Source organism: Podarcis erhardii (genome assembly GCF_964252035.2).
Source record: "Podarcis erhardii genome assembly, chromosome: 11".
NCBI classification, from domain to species: domain Eukaryota; kingdom Metazoa; phylum Chordata; class Lepidosauria; order Squamata; family Lacertidae; genus Podarcis; species Podarcis erhardii.
The window spans coordinates 12,869,581-12,882,231 of record NC_138501.1 but is presented as its reverse complement, the minus strand read 5'-3'; the positions used below and the strand labels follow the sequence as shown (position 1 = coordinate 12,882,231).

At 43.5% G+C, this 12,651-nt stretch overlaps 1 protein-coding gene across 4 annotated transcripts in view; it reads left to right on the top strand.

The window, feature by feature from the left end:
- Nucleotides 1-12,651, top strand: part of CDC42SE2 (CDC42 small effector 2) — a 98,602-nt gene that overhangs the window by 14,978 nt on the left and 70,973 nt on the right. Inside the window, exon 1 of one of the 4 annotated variants that reach the window (XM_081880630.1) lies at nucleotides 12,125-12,245. The exons of 2 other annotated variants lie outside the window; for them this stretch is intronic. The gene's annotated coding sequence lies outside the window, so the exon portion shown is untranslated. Of the gene's footprint in view, nucleotides 1-12,124; nucleotides 12,250-12,651 lie in introns of those variants that run through there. One more of the 4 variants, XM_081880632.1, reaches the window with a different exon arrangement.

The window sequence follows — 12,651 nt, the reverse complement described above, 5'->3', positions numbered from 1 at the left end:
GCCTCCTTCAGATTATTTGAACCAGGGATGCCACAAATAGACATTATTGCTATGTTTCTCCTGCTTCTACTCCTCTTTGTGCTTTGGTAAAAGGTAAAGGTAAAGGACCCCTGGACAGATAAGTGCAGTTGAAATCGACTATGGGGTGTGGCACTCATCTCTGCTTTCAGGCCGAGGAAGCTGGTGTTTGTCCATAGACAGCTTTCCGGGTCATGTGGCCAGCAGGACTAAACTGCTTCTGGCACGATGGGACACCGTGACGGAAGCCAGAGTACACAGAAATGCCGTTTACCTTCCTGCCGCAGCAGTACCTATTTATCTACTCACACTGGCGTGCTTTCAAACTGTTAGGTTGGCAGGAGCTGGGACAGAGCGACGGGACCTCACCTTCTCATGGAGATTCAAACTGCTGACCTTCTGATTTGCAAGCCCAAGAGGCTCAGTGGTTTAGACCACAGCGCCACCCATGTCCCAAATAAACAAGCACACAATCACTGATAGGTCCACCTGCCATTGTGAGGCTCAAAGCAATGAAGATGATGCCTCCCCAGCTGTTGCCATTGGCTGTGGGTTTCTTGTGATGTCACAAAAGCACTTGGCAGCTGAGTGGATAGAAAGGCAGGCCAAGGGGAAAGCCCTTTTCTGTTTCCAGCAGGACACACCTGGCAGTGGATGTGACATTCAGCACTGCCCAGGTTTCTTCCACTTGGAGGAGGCAAACTGGTGAATGGAAGGAGGCAGTCCTCTGTCAGTGGGATGCTAGGGAGCGATAATAAGGCAGGTTTGCTTGCTTGAGGGCTGCTGGTATCTCTGACTAAAAGCTGGCAGATGTCTCATGATGGACCTAACAGTAGCTTCTGGCAGAATGGAACACCATGACGGAAACCAGAGTGCACGAAAACAGTTTCCCTTCCTGTTACAGAGGAGCAGTACCTATTTATCTACTTGCACTGGCATGCTTTCAAACTGCTAGGTTGGCAGGAGCTGGGACAGAGCAACAGGAGCTCACCCCATCACGCAGATTTGAACCCCCAACCTTCTGATTGGCAAGCCCAAGAGGCTCAGTGGTTTAGACCATAGCGCCATCTGTGTCCCTTTACCTTTGCCATGTATACGATAAATTCCACAGAGGTGATGGCAATAAGTAGCTTGTAGCTTGCTAGACCCATTGTTCAGGTTCTATGGCTCCCAGTAAGTCCATGTAGGTAAGTGTGAGTGGGTGTTTTTTGGGTTTGTTTGTTTTTTGGAACATTACTAGCTTATTTTTCAAATTTCCATTTTTCATTTATTGTGCCCAAGGGTCTAGAGCAGGGGTGGCTAACTTTTTTTTTTTTTTTTGGCCCAGCCACATTGAGGGTTGGTCACCCCTATGAGGACTGTATGCCATCATTTGTGCATGCATGTCATACATGTGCAAACTGACACAGCACATGCACACAGTGGAGGGAACAGAGAGACTCGGTAGCATGCATAAACACTCACTCTCAGCAAGAACGCTATCTCCCCTACCCCAACACTGCCATGCAGAGGAAAAGCACAGCAGATTTTCTCTCCAGGGTATTGCTGGGACCATTATTATAATTATTAATTGAATTTATTTACTGGCCTATACTTGCAGGTCTCAAGGTGGTTTACAGAATAAAATCAAAATATAAAACCGCAAAATCCATAATCAAAATAATAACAACAACAACCCAATAACCCACTCCCCCCCAAACTCCACATTTTAAAAGGGCATAGGATGTCAATCAGATCAACCAAAGACCTGGTTAAAAAGAAACGTTTTTGCTTGGTGCCTAAAGGTGTATAATGAAGGCACCAGGTGAACCTTCCAGGGGAGAGAATTCCACAGACAGGAAGCCACAGCAGAAAAGTCCCCGTTCTCGTGTTGCCACCCTCCGAATTTCTTGAGGAGGAGGCACATGAAGAAGGGCCTCACAAGATGATCTCAGCTGCCGTGTGGAGGAAAAAAACAGCTCCAGTTGGCAGTCATTGATGGCTGCCAAAAAAAATATGGTGGTTTGCAGTTGTCTTTCAGAGCAGGTGCTTTGGCTGCTCTCAGTAATAATTGTGACAGATCGTCTCTCTTTAGAAGTCAAGCACAGAAATTCATGTGGAAGCAAAGACACAGTCTTCTTGTGAACATGGGTCACAAGAAGCAGTTTTGGGGTGCAGTTTGGACAGTAAAATATCCCAGGACCAGAGCAGACACAGCAGACAGCTCTGAAACTATATGGTCAGTGCTAAAATGAATCCAGTCTCTTTAGCAGGAAACTCCAAGCATTTTACACCTGCTGCTCAAGATTTGGAACATGGCCTATCTCATAATAGCCAAAATTGTAGTGCTCAGCAAGCATGCGGTCATTTCTATTCCTGAACCAGCTTCTGGGGAGAAGAAGTGAGACCTACAGTGACAGTCACGAAGTTATCTATGCATGCAAAATGCAGCTGTGTTTACAACTGTCTGATTACCTAGGTAGAGGGCTAAATTGCAAGCCAATTACAATAATAAAGTGTTATAAATTGCATTTGGATAGCATAGCTCTTCAGTGTCTCAGATATGGACAAGGTTTGTGGGTGTGTTTTAAAAATCTCATTTCATACAATAAGGCACTTAATTTTGTGATTGAAAAGCAGCTGCAGCTTTTCTCATTGATAAGAAAAGTGTTCGTACTTCATATTTACCTCAGCAATGTATCTGATACCGGATGTATCTGAATTTTGTGTGTATGTGTGAAACTTAAACATAGCACCTAGAAGATATTGGTTGTACTCTTTTAGTTGCAGTGTGAATTAACTGAGTTTCATTCATGCCATGGGGAGAGGCATAATTTTTAAGGGACTTCTATAATTCTCACTCCTGCCTGTTTTCATAACGCTCAGAGCTAGTCGGAATAGTTATCTTAGCCCGTGGAATTTGTGGAAGTCACTTTCATTTAGATAATGTGCTGTTAGGTTTTTTATTTAATTTGGCACTTCTTGTCAAAGCATTTCTGAGCCCGAGTCCATGTGGGACACTCAAGTTTAATAGCACTTCTCATAATAGAGGTTCTGGCAAAGTTTAGTTTAAAACCTGCAATTCATCACTTGCAAATTATGCTTACACTGACTTTGGAAAGCAAAGGTCAGCTTTGTGAATTTTTGTACCCACAAGCACAGTTCTGCATTATGAGGACTCCTCGGGGGACGTTACTGTGTTTGTCTTTAGGTGCCACAGGCCTCGCGTATTCTCACCTCAATTGACCTCTCATCTATTTCCCCTACTCCAAAAATAAAAATAAAAATTGAACAATGTGACAGATTAGATATGCCTAGCCAGTACTCGTGTGTGGCAAGCAATGTAAGTTTTATCGAGGCTTCTCTTTGAGATTGGAAAGTGTCTTCGAGAAAAACAAGCATCTTTCCCTATGAGGCAGTGCTTCCCAAACTTGGGTCTCCAGTTGCTTTTGGACTACAATTCCCATCAATCCTAGCCACTGGTCTTGCTAGCTAGGAATGATGGGAGTCGTAGTGCAAAAACAACTGGAGACCCAAGTTTGGGAAACATTGTTTCTGAGACAATCCACAGGGTGAATTGGGGGAGCCAGCTGTGGAGATAGCTACTGCTTGTGTGGGCTGTGCTGAAATTGTTGACATCTCTTGGTTGTGGTGGCGCTGTGGTCTAAACCACTGAGCCTCTTGGGCTTGCCGATCAGAAGGTTGGCGGTTTGAATCCCCGCGACGGAGTGAGCTCCTGTTGCTCTGTCCCAGCTCCTGCCAACCTAGCAGTTTGAAAGCATGCCAGTGCAAGTAGATAAATAGATACCACTGTAGCGGGAAGGTAAACAGTGTTTCCATGTTCTCTGGTTTCTGTCACGGTGTCCCATTGTGCCAGAAGTGGTTCAGTCATGCTGGCCACATAACCTGGAAAGCTGTCTGTGGACAAATGCCGGCTCCCTCATCCTGAAAACGAGAGGAGCGTTGCAACCCCATAGTCACCTTTGACTGGACTTAACTGTCCAGGGGTCCTTTACCTTTACATTTTTACCAGTGTTGAAGGAAGAGTTGTCTTAGTAATAGCTATGTAGTGGTTTGGAAAATGCATATTATGCTGCTTGGAAGTATGTGTCATTGCTGTTGAACAGTTCTGTTTGCAAAACATGTTCTGTTTAGCCACCTTAAGCCCTCCAGGTGATTTAGCCTACAGCTCCCATCAGCCTCAGCTAGCATGGCCAATGGCCAAAGATGATGAGAGTTATAGTCCAACAGTGACTGGAGGGTACTATGCCTAATAAAAAAGGTAAAGGGACCCCCGACCATTAGGTCCAGTCGTGACCGTCTCTGGGGTTGCAGCGCTCATCTCACTTTATTGTCCGAGGGAGCCGGCATTTGTCTGCAGACAGCTTCCGGGTCATGTGGCCAGCATGACTAAGCTGCTTCTGGTGAACCAGAGCAGCGCACAGAAACACCATTTACCTTCCCGCCGGAGCGGTACCTATTTATCTACTTGCTCTTTGAGGTGCTTTTGAACTGCTAGGTTGGCAGGAGCAGGGACCGAGCAACGGGAGCTCACCCTGTTGCGGGGATTCAAACCGCCAACCTTCTGATCGGCAAGCCCTAAGCTCTGTGGTTTAACCCACAGCGCCACCCGTGTCCCACTAATACTCCTGCTTTATTTGTGAGTAGGTGAATCTGCAAAGAATTGCAGCTCTTTCTTTTGTTCGTTCGTTTCAAGGAGAGGAAAATATGAAGAGAATCACTCATTCAGTCTAACCAAACATAGGATGCCTTTATCAATGTGGAGTTCTTGGAAGGAGTACATGATAAAGTATAAATGCAGTTTAAACACCTCAAACAGCGAAATAAAAGTCGGCTGAAGTGCAGAGATTGCCTGAGAATTGCTATTAAAAAACTGTATACCTTCAGTCAGAAACCGGTTAACTGGAGTGTTAATAAAAGAGATGAGCTAAATCGCTTGTTACAGATGAAGCAGAGTTCATGGATTACAGCAAATGTAGGTTAGGTAAGTGTTTAGTTTAATTAGAGAAAAAATGTTTTAAGGCAGAGAAATCAGAAGTTAATGGGGGGGGGGGAGTCCTAGGTATTGCAAGGTATGAGGGAGTCCTCCCTAGGAATGTTTTGGGGGTTGTTAGAGTATGTGTGAGATAACAAAATCTTGACATAGTGTGAATGATAAAAACAAATGGCTGTAAATGAGAGTGGTGGATTTACCAAGGATCACTTATCTCTCTTGTTAATTAACTGCCATCTTTGGAAACAAAACAAAAAATCACCTCCCTCCCCTTCACAACATTTACACACCATTTGACTGCAATAAAGCGCCAAAGCAGTTCACAAAAAGAGCAAAACAATCAAATTATTGGTAAAGAACAGTTGAAACAACTATTATGAAACGTTAAATGATAATACAATTATTTATAATTGAAGAATTACCATACATCATCGGAGAAGACTTGCTCCTGTGTCTGAAAGAAAGCTTCATTTTTGCAGAACCACAAGCCTTATACTACCATTGTTAGTATCCATCCAAGTTCGTCTTTAATTCTGACATTTTCAGAATTACTCATACCACTGTTTGAAAAACTTCCTGAATCACACATACTTGGATGAAAACACCCATTTGTCCTTGCATACAGTTCATCTCCTTTAACAAACAGACCCCTTTGTTAAAAGATACAGCCCATTTATCTAAGCTCTAGCTGAGCTAATATAGCTGTTATTTCTTCCCGGAGAATAAATTTGATAGGAAACAGCTATGGGTGGGCTTATCTCATGCAACCAGGTTGTTGTCCCTAGAAAGGTGGCGACAGTGGGAACCTTTGTAAGGTCCTGATTCATTAAACACTCTGCAGTCGACTTGTTGAGGTATGAGGCTGCTTTGCTAGCAGTTGAAATGTTTGCCAAGACCTTTTAAAGGACATGTAAATTTTCAAAGCTTTTGTGGTGTCAGCTTTGAATAATAGGACACTCTGCTAAGGCTCTCACTTGCCCCAAATATGTGGGGAATGCTTGCCCCAACTACGCTACTCCAGTTTGAACATGTACAGAATCTGTGATAGGAATTGACCAGAGAGCCTTGTTTTGAGAAGAAGTGCTCAGTTTTTCAGAGAAGAAGAAGAAGAAGAAGAGTTTGGATTTGATATCCCACTTTAACACTACCCAAAGGAGTCTCAAAGCAGCTAACATTCTCCTTTTCCCTTCCTTCCCCCACAACAAACACTCTGTGAGGTGAGTGAGGCTGAGAGACTTCAGAGAAGTGTGACTAGCCCAAGGTCACCCAGCAGCTGCATGTGGCGGAGCGGGGAATCGAACCCGGTTCACCAGATTACGAGTCTACCGCTCTTAACCACTACATCACATTCCTACTCATGAATGATAGGATATGGCAGCACCTAACACTAAAGCTTTTCCCCACAAGCCTTGATAAACTGTCTTTTATGAATTGCTGCATGTGGGCAGGATCAGGCCGAGAGTATCTACCAGCTGTGAGTTGCTGCACTGCATAAACCAAGAGGGTCACTAAGGATTTCTTTTAGTGTTGTAGGGGATGCTGAGATGAGAATCTCTCTTCATGCTCACTTACCCACAATGCAGCATTTCTGACTCAGCATCCTTTGTTACATTAAACGGGACCTGTAGGTGGACCTCTCCAACTGCACGCTCCTTCACTCATGTCCTAAAAGTTGCTGTCTTAAAGCAACTAGGTTCCATGCACAGTTGGGCCAGAACTGGATAAGGAAGAAGGATCCACTCTGTCTATGTTCAGTGGTGCTGGGTTGGGTCCTGGCTAAGTTAGTTGTGCTTAGTGCCTATCAAAATCACCAGGCCGTAAATTAAGCCTTTTGAAGGAAAGTGATAAATTGGTTAATTTTCCATGAGTCAGCAGAGACGACTCATGCCCCACAAGGCAGCTGCAGACATCTTGTAACTGCCTTATCAGTATTGCTGGGCAGAATTGGCACATGAGGCTGGGTAGATAAGGCGCTCAGGCTATAGCATTTATTGTGGTAGGACATTGAGAGAATCTGTGTGAGACTGTGTGGAACAGAAAAAGGAAGAGGAAGAATTGGGATTCTGGGCAAGACTGAAGAGTTGCAGGAGTTTGAAAGCAGCTGAATTTAGGACTTGGCAGCAAGGACTTTGAAGCAAGGAACCCTCTCTGGGCTCAGAGAGAGAAGACTACTTGTAGCATCTGTAAATAGTGTGTGTATGCATAGTGGTGTTTGTTGGTGTCTGCCTAGTAAAGACAAGTCTGCTAAATGGCTGTTTTATGCAGTGAGCTTGACTGAACTCCCATGGTAAAGGTAAAGGGACCCCTGGCCATTAGGTCCAGTCGTGGCCATCTCTGGGGTTGCAGCGCTCATCTCGCTTTATTGGCCGAGGGAGCCGGTGTACAGCTTCCAGGTCATGTGGCCAGCATGACTAAGCCGCTTCTGGCGAACCACAGCAGCACACGGAAATGCCGTTTACCTTCCCACCGGAGCGGTACCTATTTATCTACTTGCACTTTGACGTGCTTTCGAACTGCTAGGTTGGCAGGAGCAGGGACCAAGCAATGGGAGCTCACCCCATCGCGGGGATTCGAACCGCCGACCTTCTGATCGGCAAGTTCTAGGCTCTGTGGTTTAATCCACAGTGTCACCTGCGTCCAACAGGAGCAATACTTTGATATAAATGATTTAGGTAAAAAGGGAAGCCTGCTTAGAACTTGTCAGCCTCTCTTTTAGGATGTTCTCTTCAAGTAGCAAACTGTGTTTCCTGAACTTAAATACTGAAATCACTGACAGAGCTGCTCATATGGGTAGTTTTGCAGAGATTACAGTATATCAGTGCAAAGTTCCTATTTCCAGTTCTCTAAATTGTTTTCTGCTGCTGCAGCATACCACAAACTGGCAAATTGTTGCAACCCTAAGGGAATCTGTGACTTCCCACATAGTTTCTACCACCTCTGGAGCATAACACCCTTGCTGACAAATGGTGCATTTATTGCATATTTATAAAGTAGTGTTTATTTTACGTGTTTATAATCTGGATCTTAGTGTTTATCCTCCATTATACACACCAACATTTTTTGGGGTGGGGCTTAGGGGTGACTTGAGTGAAATGTTGTAAACAGTTGTCATTGCCAATACAGATACAACTCCACTGTGCTTAGCATCTATGTCGCTTCTGGAAGCTTAACTTGCTTTCGCTTTTGAAGGAACAAGGAAATACTGCAGTTAGGAAGATAAGGAAGGACCATTATCCAAAGAGTCCTTTTTGTGGCAAGGGCACAAGAGCTGGGGGTTCAAGAGTAACCCCAGGATTAAACAGGTTGTTTAACTGCAGAAAGAACAAAGCTCAAGCTACACGCCATTTTTAATGTGTTGTGCATTTGCACGTGTGTGTTTGAAAAGCATCATAGGGGACTCCTGGAGTTGCTCGGTGGTAGAGCATATGTTTTGTATGCAAAAATAAAAATGCCTGGTTCAATCGCTAGCATCTTCAAGTAGGTCTGGTAAAAGATTCCTGCCTGAAACCCTGGAGAGCTGATGCCTGTCCGTGTAAACAGTAATGAGCTAGATCAGGGGTCAGCAAACTTTTTCAGCAGGGGGCCAGTCCACTGTCCCTCAGACCTGGGGGGTGGTGGTATATTTTGGGAAAAACCAAAAGAACAAATTCCTATGCCCCACAAATAACCCAGAGATGCCTTTTAAATAAAAGCACACATTAATGTGAAAGCATGCTGATTCCCGGACCATTCTGTGTGAGGGATTTAGAAGGCAATTGGGCCGGATCTGGCCCCCGGGCCTTAGTTTGCCTACCCATGAGCTAGATGGTAAAGGTAATGGACCCCTCGGTGGTAAAGTCCAGCCAAAGGTGACTGTGGGGTTGCAGTGCTCATCTTGCTCTCAGGCCGAGGGAGCTGGCGTTTGTCCGCAGACAGGCTTCCAGGTCATGTGGCCACCATGACTAAACCGCTTCTGGCACAACAGAACACCGTGATGGAAATCAGAGCGCACGGAAATGCCATTTACCTTCCCGCTGGAGGGGTACCTATTTATCTACTTGCACTGGTGTGCTTTTGAACTGCTAGTTTGGCAGGAGCTGGGACAGAACAACAGGAGCTCACCCCATCATGGGGGTTCGAACTGCTGACCTTCTGATCGGCAAGCCCAAGAGGCTCAGTGGTGTAGACCACAGTGCCACCCGCCTCCCATGTCCTAGATGGACCAATGGTACGACTGTGGTTGGACTAGATGATCCTCAGGGTCCCTTCCAACTCTACAGTTCTATGACTTAGGCAAGAGTAGCCCACTTTCCTATATTCCTATGATTGGGAGTGCTATGATTGGTGGAGGAGGCATCCTGAAACTCCTCCCCTCCTACACTGTGGTCCTGATCAATATTCCCATTTCCAGAAACCACTGTTTGTGCTCAGAAGAAAACTGCCAGCAGTTCAAGGTTCCCCCTCTCCCCCTCCCCAGCTTTAATCCTCACATTCCTGTGCGGCAAATTAGATTGAAAGTTACCCACAGAGTTTCATAGCCAAGCGGGGTTTCCCCTAGGTCTCTTAAGACCATTCACAATCCACTATGTCATGCTGGCTCCAGGTCTGAGCTGGACAGCTGACTTGAGTATATTGTGCTGATATGTCAGATATAAGTACTTGGACTTGCTGTAAAGTCACATAGAGGAACTTTACTTCCAAGTAATGCTGTTTCAGTGAAGATGGCAACTTTATGACTACAATTCCTTCCCCTTTTTGGTATCATTTTCATTACGTTTTTCTGTTTTACCTTGTAGAATATTAATTTGGGGGGTGAAGTTTGGTAATCCAAAGGGTACATAATTATTAACTATTTTGTTTTAATTTGTTCTGTCATTTGTATGGAAGTTGGGAAAGCCGTGGAAGGAAAAAACTGATCGACTTTAAGAAATATGTTAAAGAATAAGAAATGATGTATAAGATATTTTAGATTAGATAAGTTAAAATTGGTTTTTAGAATGGTTAAAATGAAATGAAATTAAGGCATGTAAAAGTAATTAAATGGAAGAAAGAGGAAAGGTAAAACAACAGTATGTAAAAATTATTAAGTGAAGGTTGAGAAATAAGTAATAAGGATTTGCGGGATTAATAACTTGAATGGGAATACAAGAAGGGGAGGAGTGAGGAGGTCTGAGAAAGAAGTTATATGAAAATAAGCAACTGAAATTTTATTTGTTTTTAATTGTCTTTTTAAAGTTTTTTGTATTTTTTGTTATTTTCTCTTTTTCTTTTTTTTGTTTATGTTTATTATTGAAAATGCTAATAAATATTCATAAAAATACCTTGTAGAATATTAATTTACACAACCTTAAAATATCAGTGACTTCCTTTCTTCTCTTTCCATGGTTCATTTTGTATAACATAAATCCCTGCATATTTTACATAAACTAAACCATTCAGTATTTCATTACTACATCAATCAAAACTTATTTACACTGTTGAATTTATCTTAATGCTGCCAACATTTCCGAGTGTACACAATCCCCCCCCAATATTTTCAATAAGCATTTTCCAATCTTCTTTAAACCTATGTTCTTCTTGTTCTCTTATTCTATATGTTAAGTCTGCAAGCTGCACATATTACATCAGTAGAAATTGCCATTCTTCTTTAGTATAACAATTCCTAGGACTCCTACTTATATTCTCTCATGGAGAGTCACTTTTATCAATAATAGATAATGTGAAAACCCATCCCTTTACCACTCCTTTAAAGAACTGTGATTGGATTAAAAGAAGGTAGTTAAATTAATCTAGACTGAGAAAAGCTTAGCCACTTTATCTTAATCCCTTTCAGGGTGGTTAGAGTGACAAAGGGGTAGACTGAGAACTGCAGCCAGGGCATGAGAGGCAGAAAGGTATCTACTCCTGTGACGTTCAGCTTATCATGCAAGATGTGAGTGGAATCAGGTTCTCTGTGTGCACTAGTAAAGGTGCAGATACTGGTATTTTCACTACTGTGAGTACCAAAGCTTCCTGGAATGGAATGGTTGGAATGAAACTGAAACAGGGCTGTCAGGAAAGTAGGCATCTGATTAACATAATCCACTTTGAGTGGTCTCAAATATGCACTCCAAGGGTGCTGCCAAATGGCTTCTTCCTGCTGCAATGGAGGGATGTTTGCTACCATCCAGCCTCAGGCTTGCCAGAAGACCCTTTATGTTTTATGTTTTATGTTGCTAAGTGCTGTGCTGCATCTGCAACAAGCAGGAATCTCTTCCCCAAATGGGATGGAATAGAAGGCCTTCCACATGGGCTCATAGGGACGTGGGTGTCGCTGTGGGTTAAACCACAGAGCCTAGGACTTGCCGATCAGAAGGTCGGCGGTTCGAATCCCCATGACGGGGTGTGCTCCCGTTGCTCGGTCCCTGCTCCTGCCAACCTAGCAGTTCGAAAGCACGTCAAAGTGCAAGTAGATAAATAGGTACTTGCTCCGGCAGGAAGGTAAACGGCATTTCCGTGCGCTGCTTTGGTTCTCCAGAAGCGGCTTAGTCATGCTGGCTACATGACCCGGAAGCTGTATACTGGCTCCCTCAGCCAGTAAAGCGAGATGAGCTCTGCAACCCCAGAGTTGTTTGCGACTTGACCTAATGGTCAGGGGTCCCTTTACCTTTACGTTTACATGGGCTCATGCAGACCTGGCAATGGGAAAGAGCAGTCTGTGCTGCTTATTTTGGTTATTGTTTTTAATTTCCATTTGCAGGAGGGGTTTTTTCTCCTTCAAATTACACACCCACCCACACAAATAAGTGACAGGTGTCATTTGCGGATATTGTTGTGTATTCAGTAGCTTTGACTTTATTTGTTAGGTAATAGTCTTCACCAGAGCATCCTAAAGTGGGTTATGCAATAGTAAAACAAGGTCATGCATAAAGTCAAAATGGCTATAAAATTGCCATTTGTCACAAGCAATGTGAAATCACTAACATGCAGGGTGAACAACTAATCAAACATTGTCCATGATTTGCATAAGAAGGTACTCAAGGTGCCAATCTGTTAACCACTGACAGATGATAATCACCTCTGCTCAGAAATTGTTCATATTGCACTAAACCATTAGCAATAACATAGTGTTCTCCATGTGCATGTGTGTGTGTGTTCTACAAACAGTTTTCATGAATGGAACTGACATAAAGGGGGGTGCTCCACAATAGGTTTATGCAAGATTCTGTGGCCTGGTTACTCTGATACTGGACACATCCTAGAATATCTTCAGCCTGTGAGTAAGAGATTCCCTCCCCCTCTTCTTTTTACCTTTCTCCTCCTGTGATGGAACTCCTCTTTGGGGACTTCCCTGGCTTTTTCCTGTCCCATGTAGGACCAGTCTGGAAAGTTAGCCTTGGTGAAGACTTGACGTTTTCATCCCCCCCAAAAGTTTTTGATTCGAGTTTCCATTGAAATGAGGCTGTATTTTAATATTTTAATGTTGTATTTTAATCTTGTTTTTAAGTTGTATTTCAATCAATTTGTTTTTATTTCGGGTGTTAGCCTCCCTGAGCCCTGTCTTGGCTGGGGAGGGCGGGGTATAAATAGAAATGTTTATTATTATTATTATTATTATTATTATTATTATTAGCTGTAGGCAAGGTCTGTTCTTCACCATGAGTCCCAGTTTAGCCAAACCT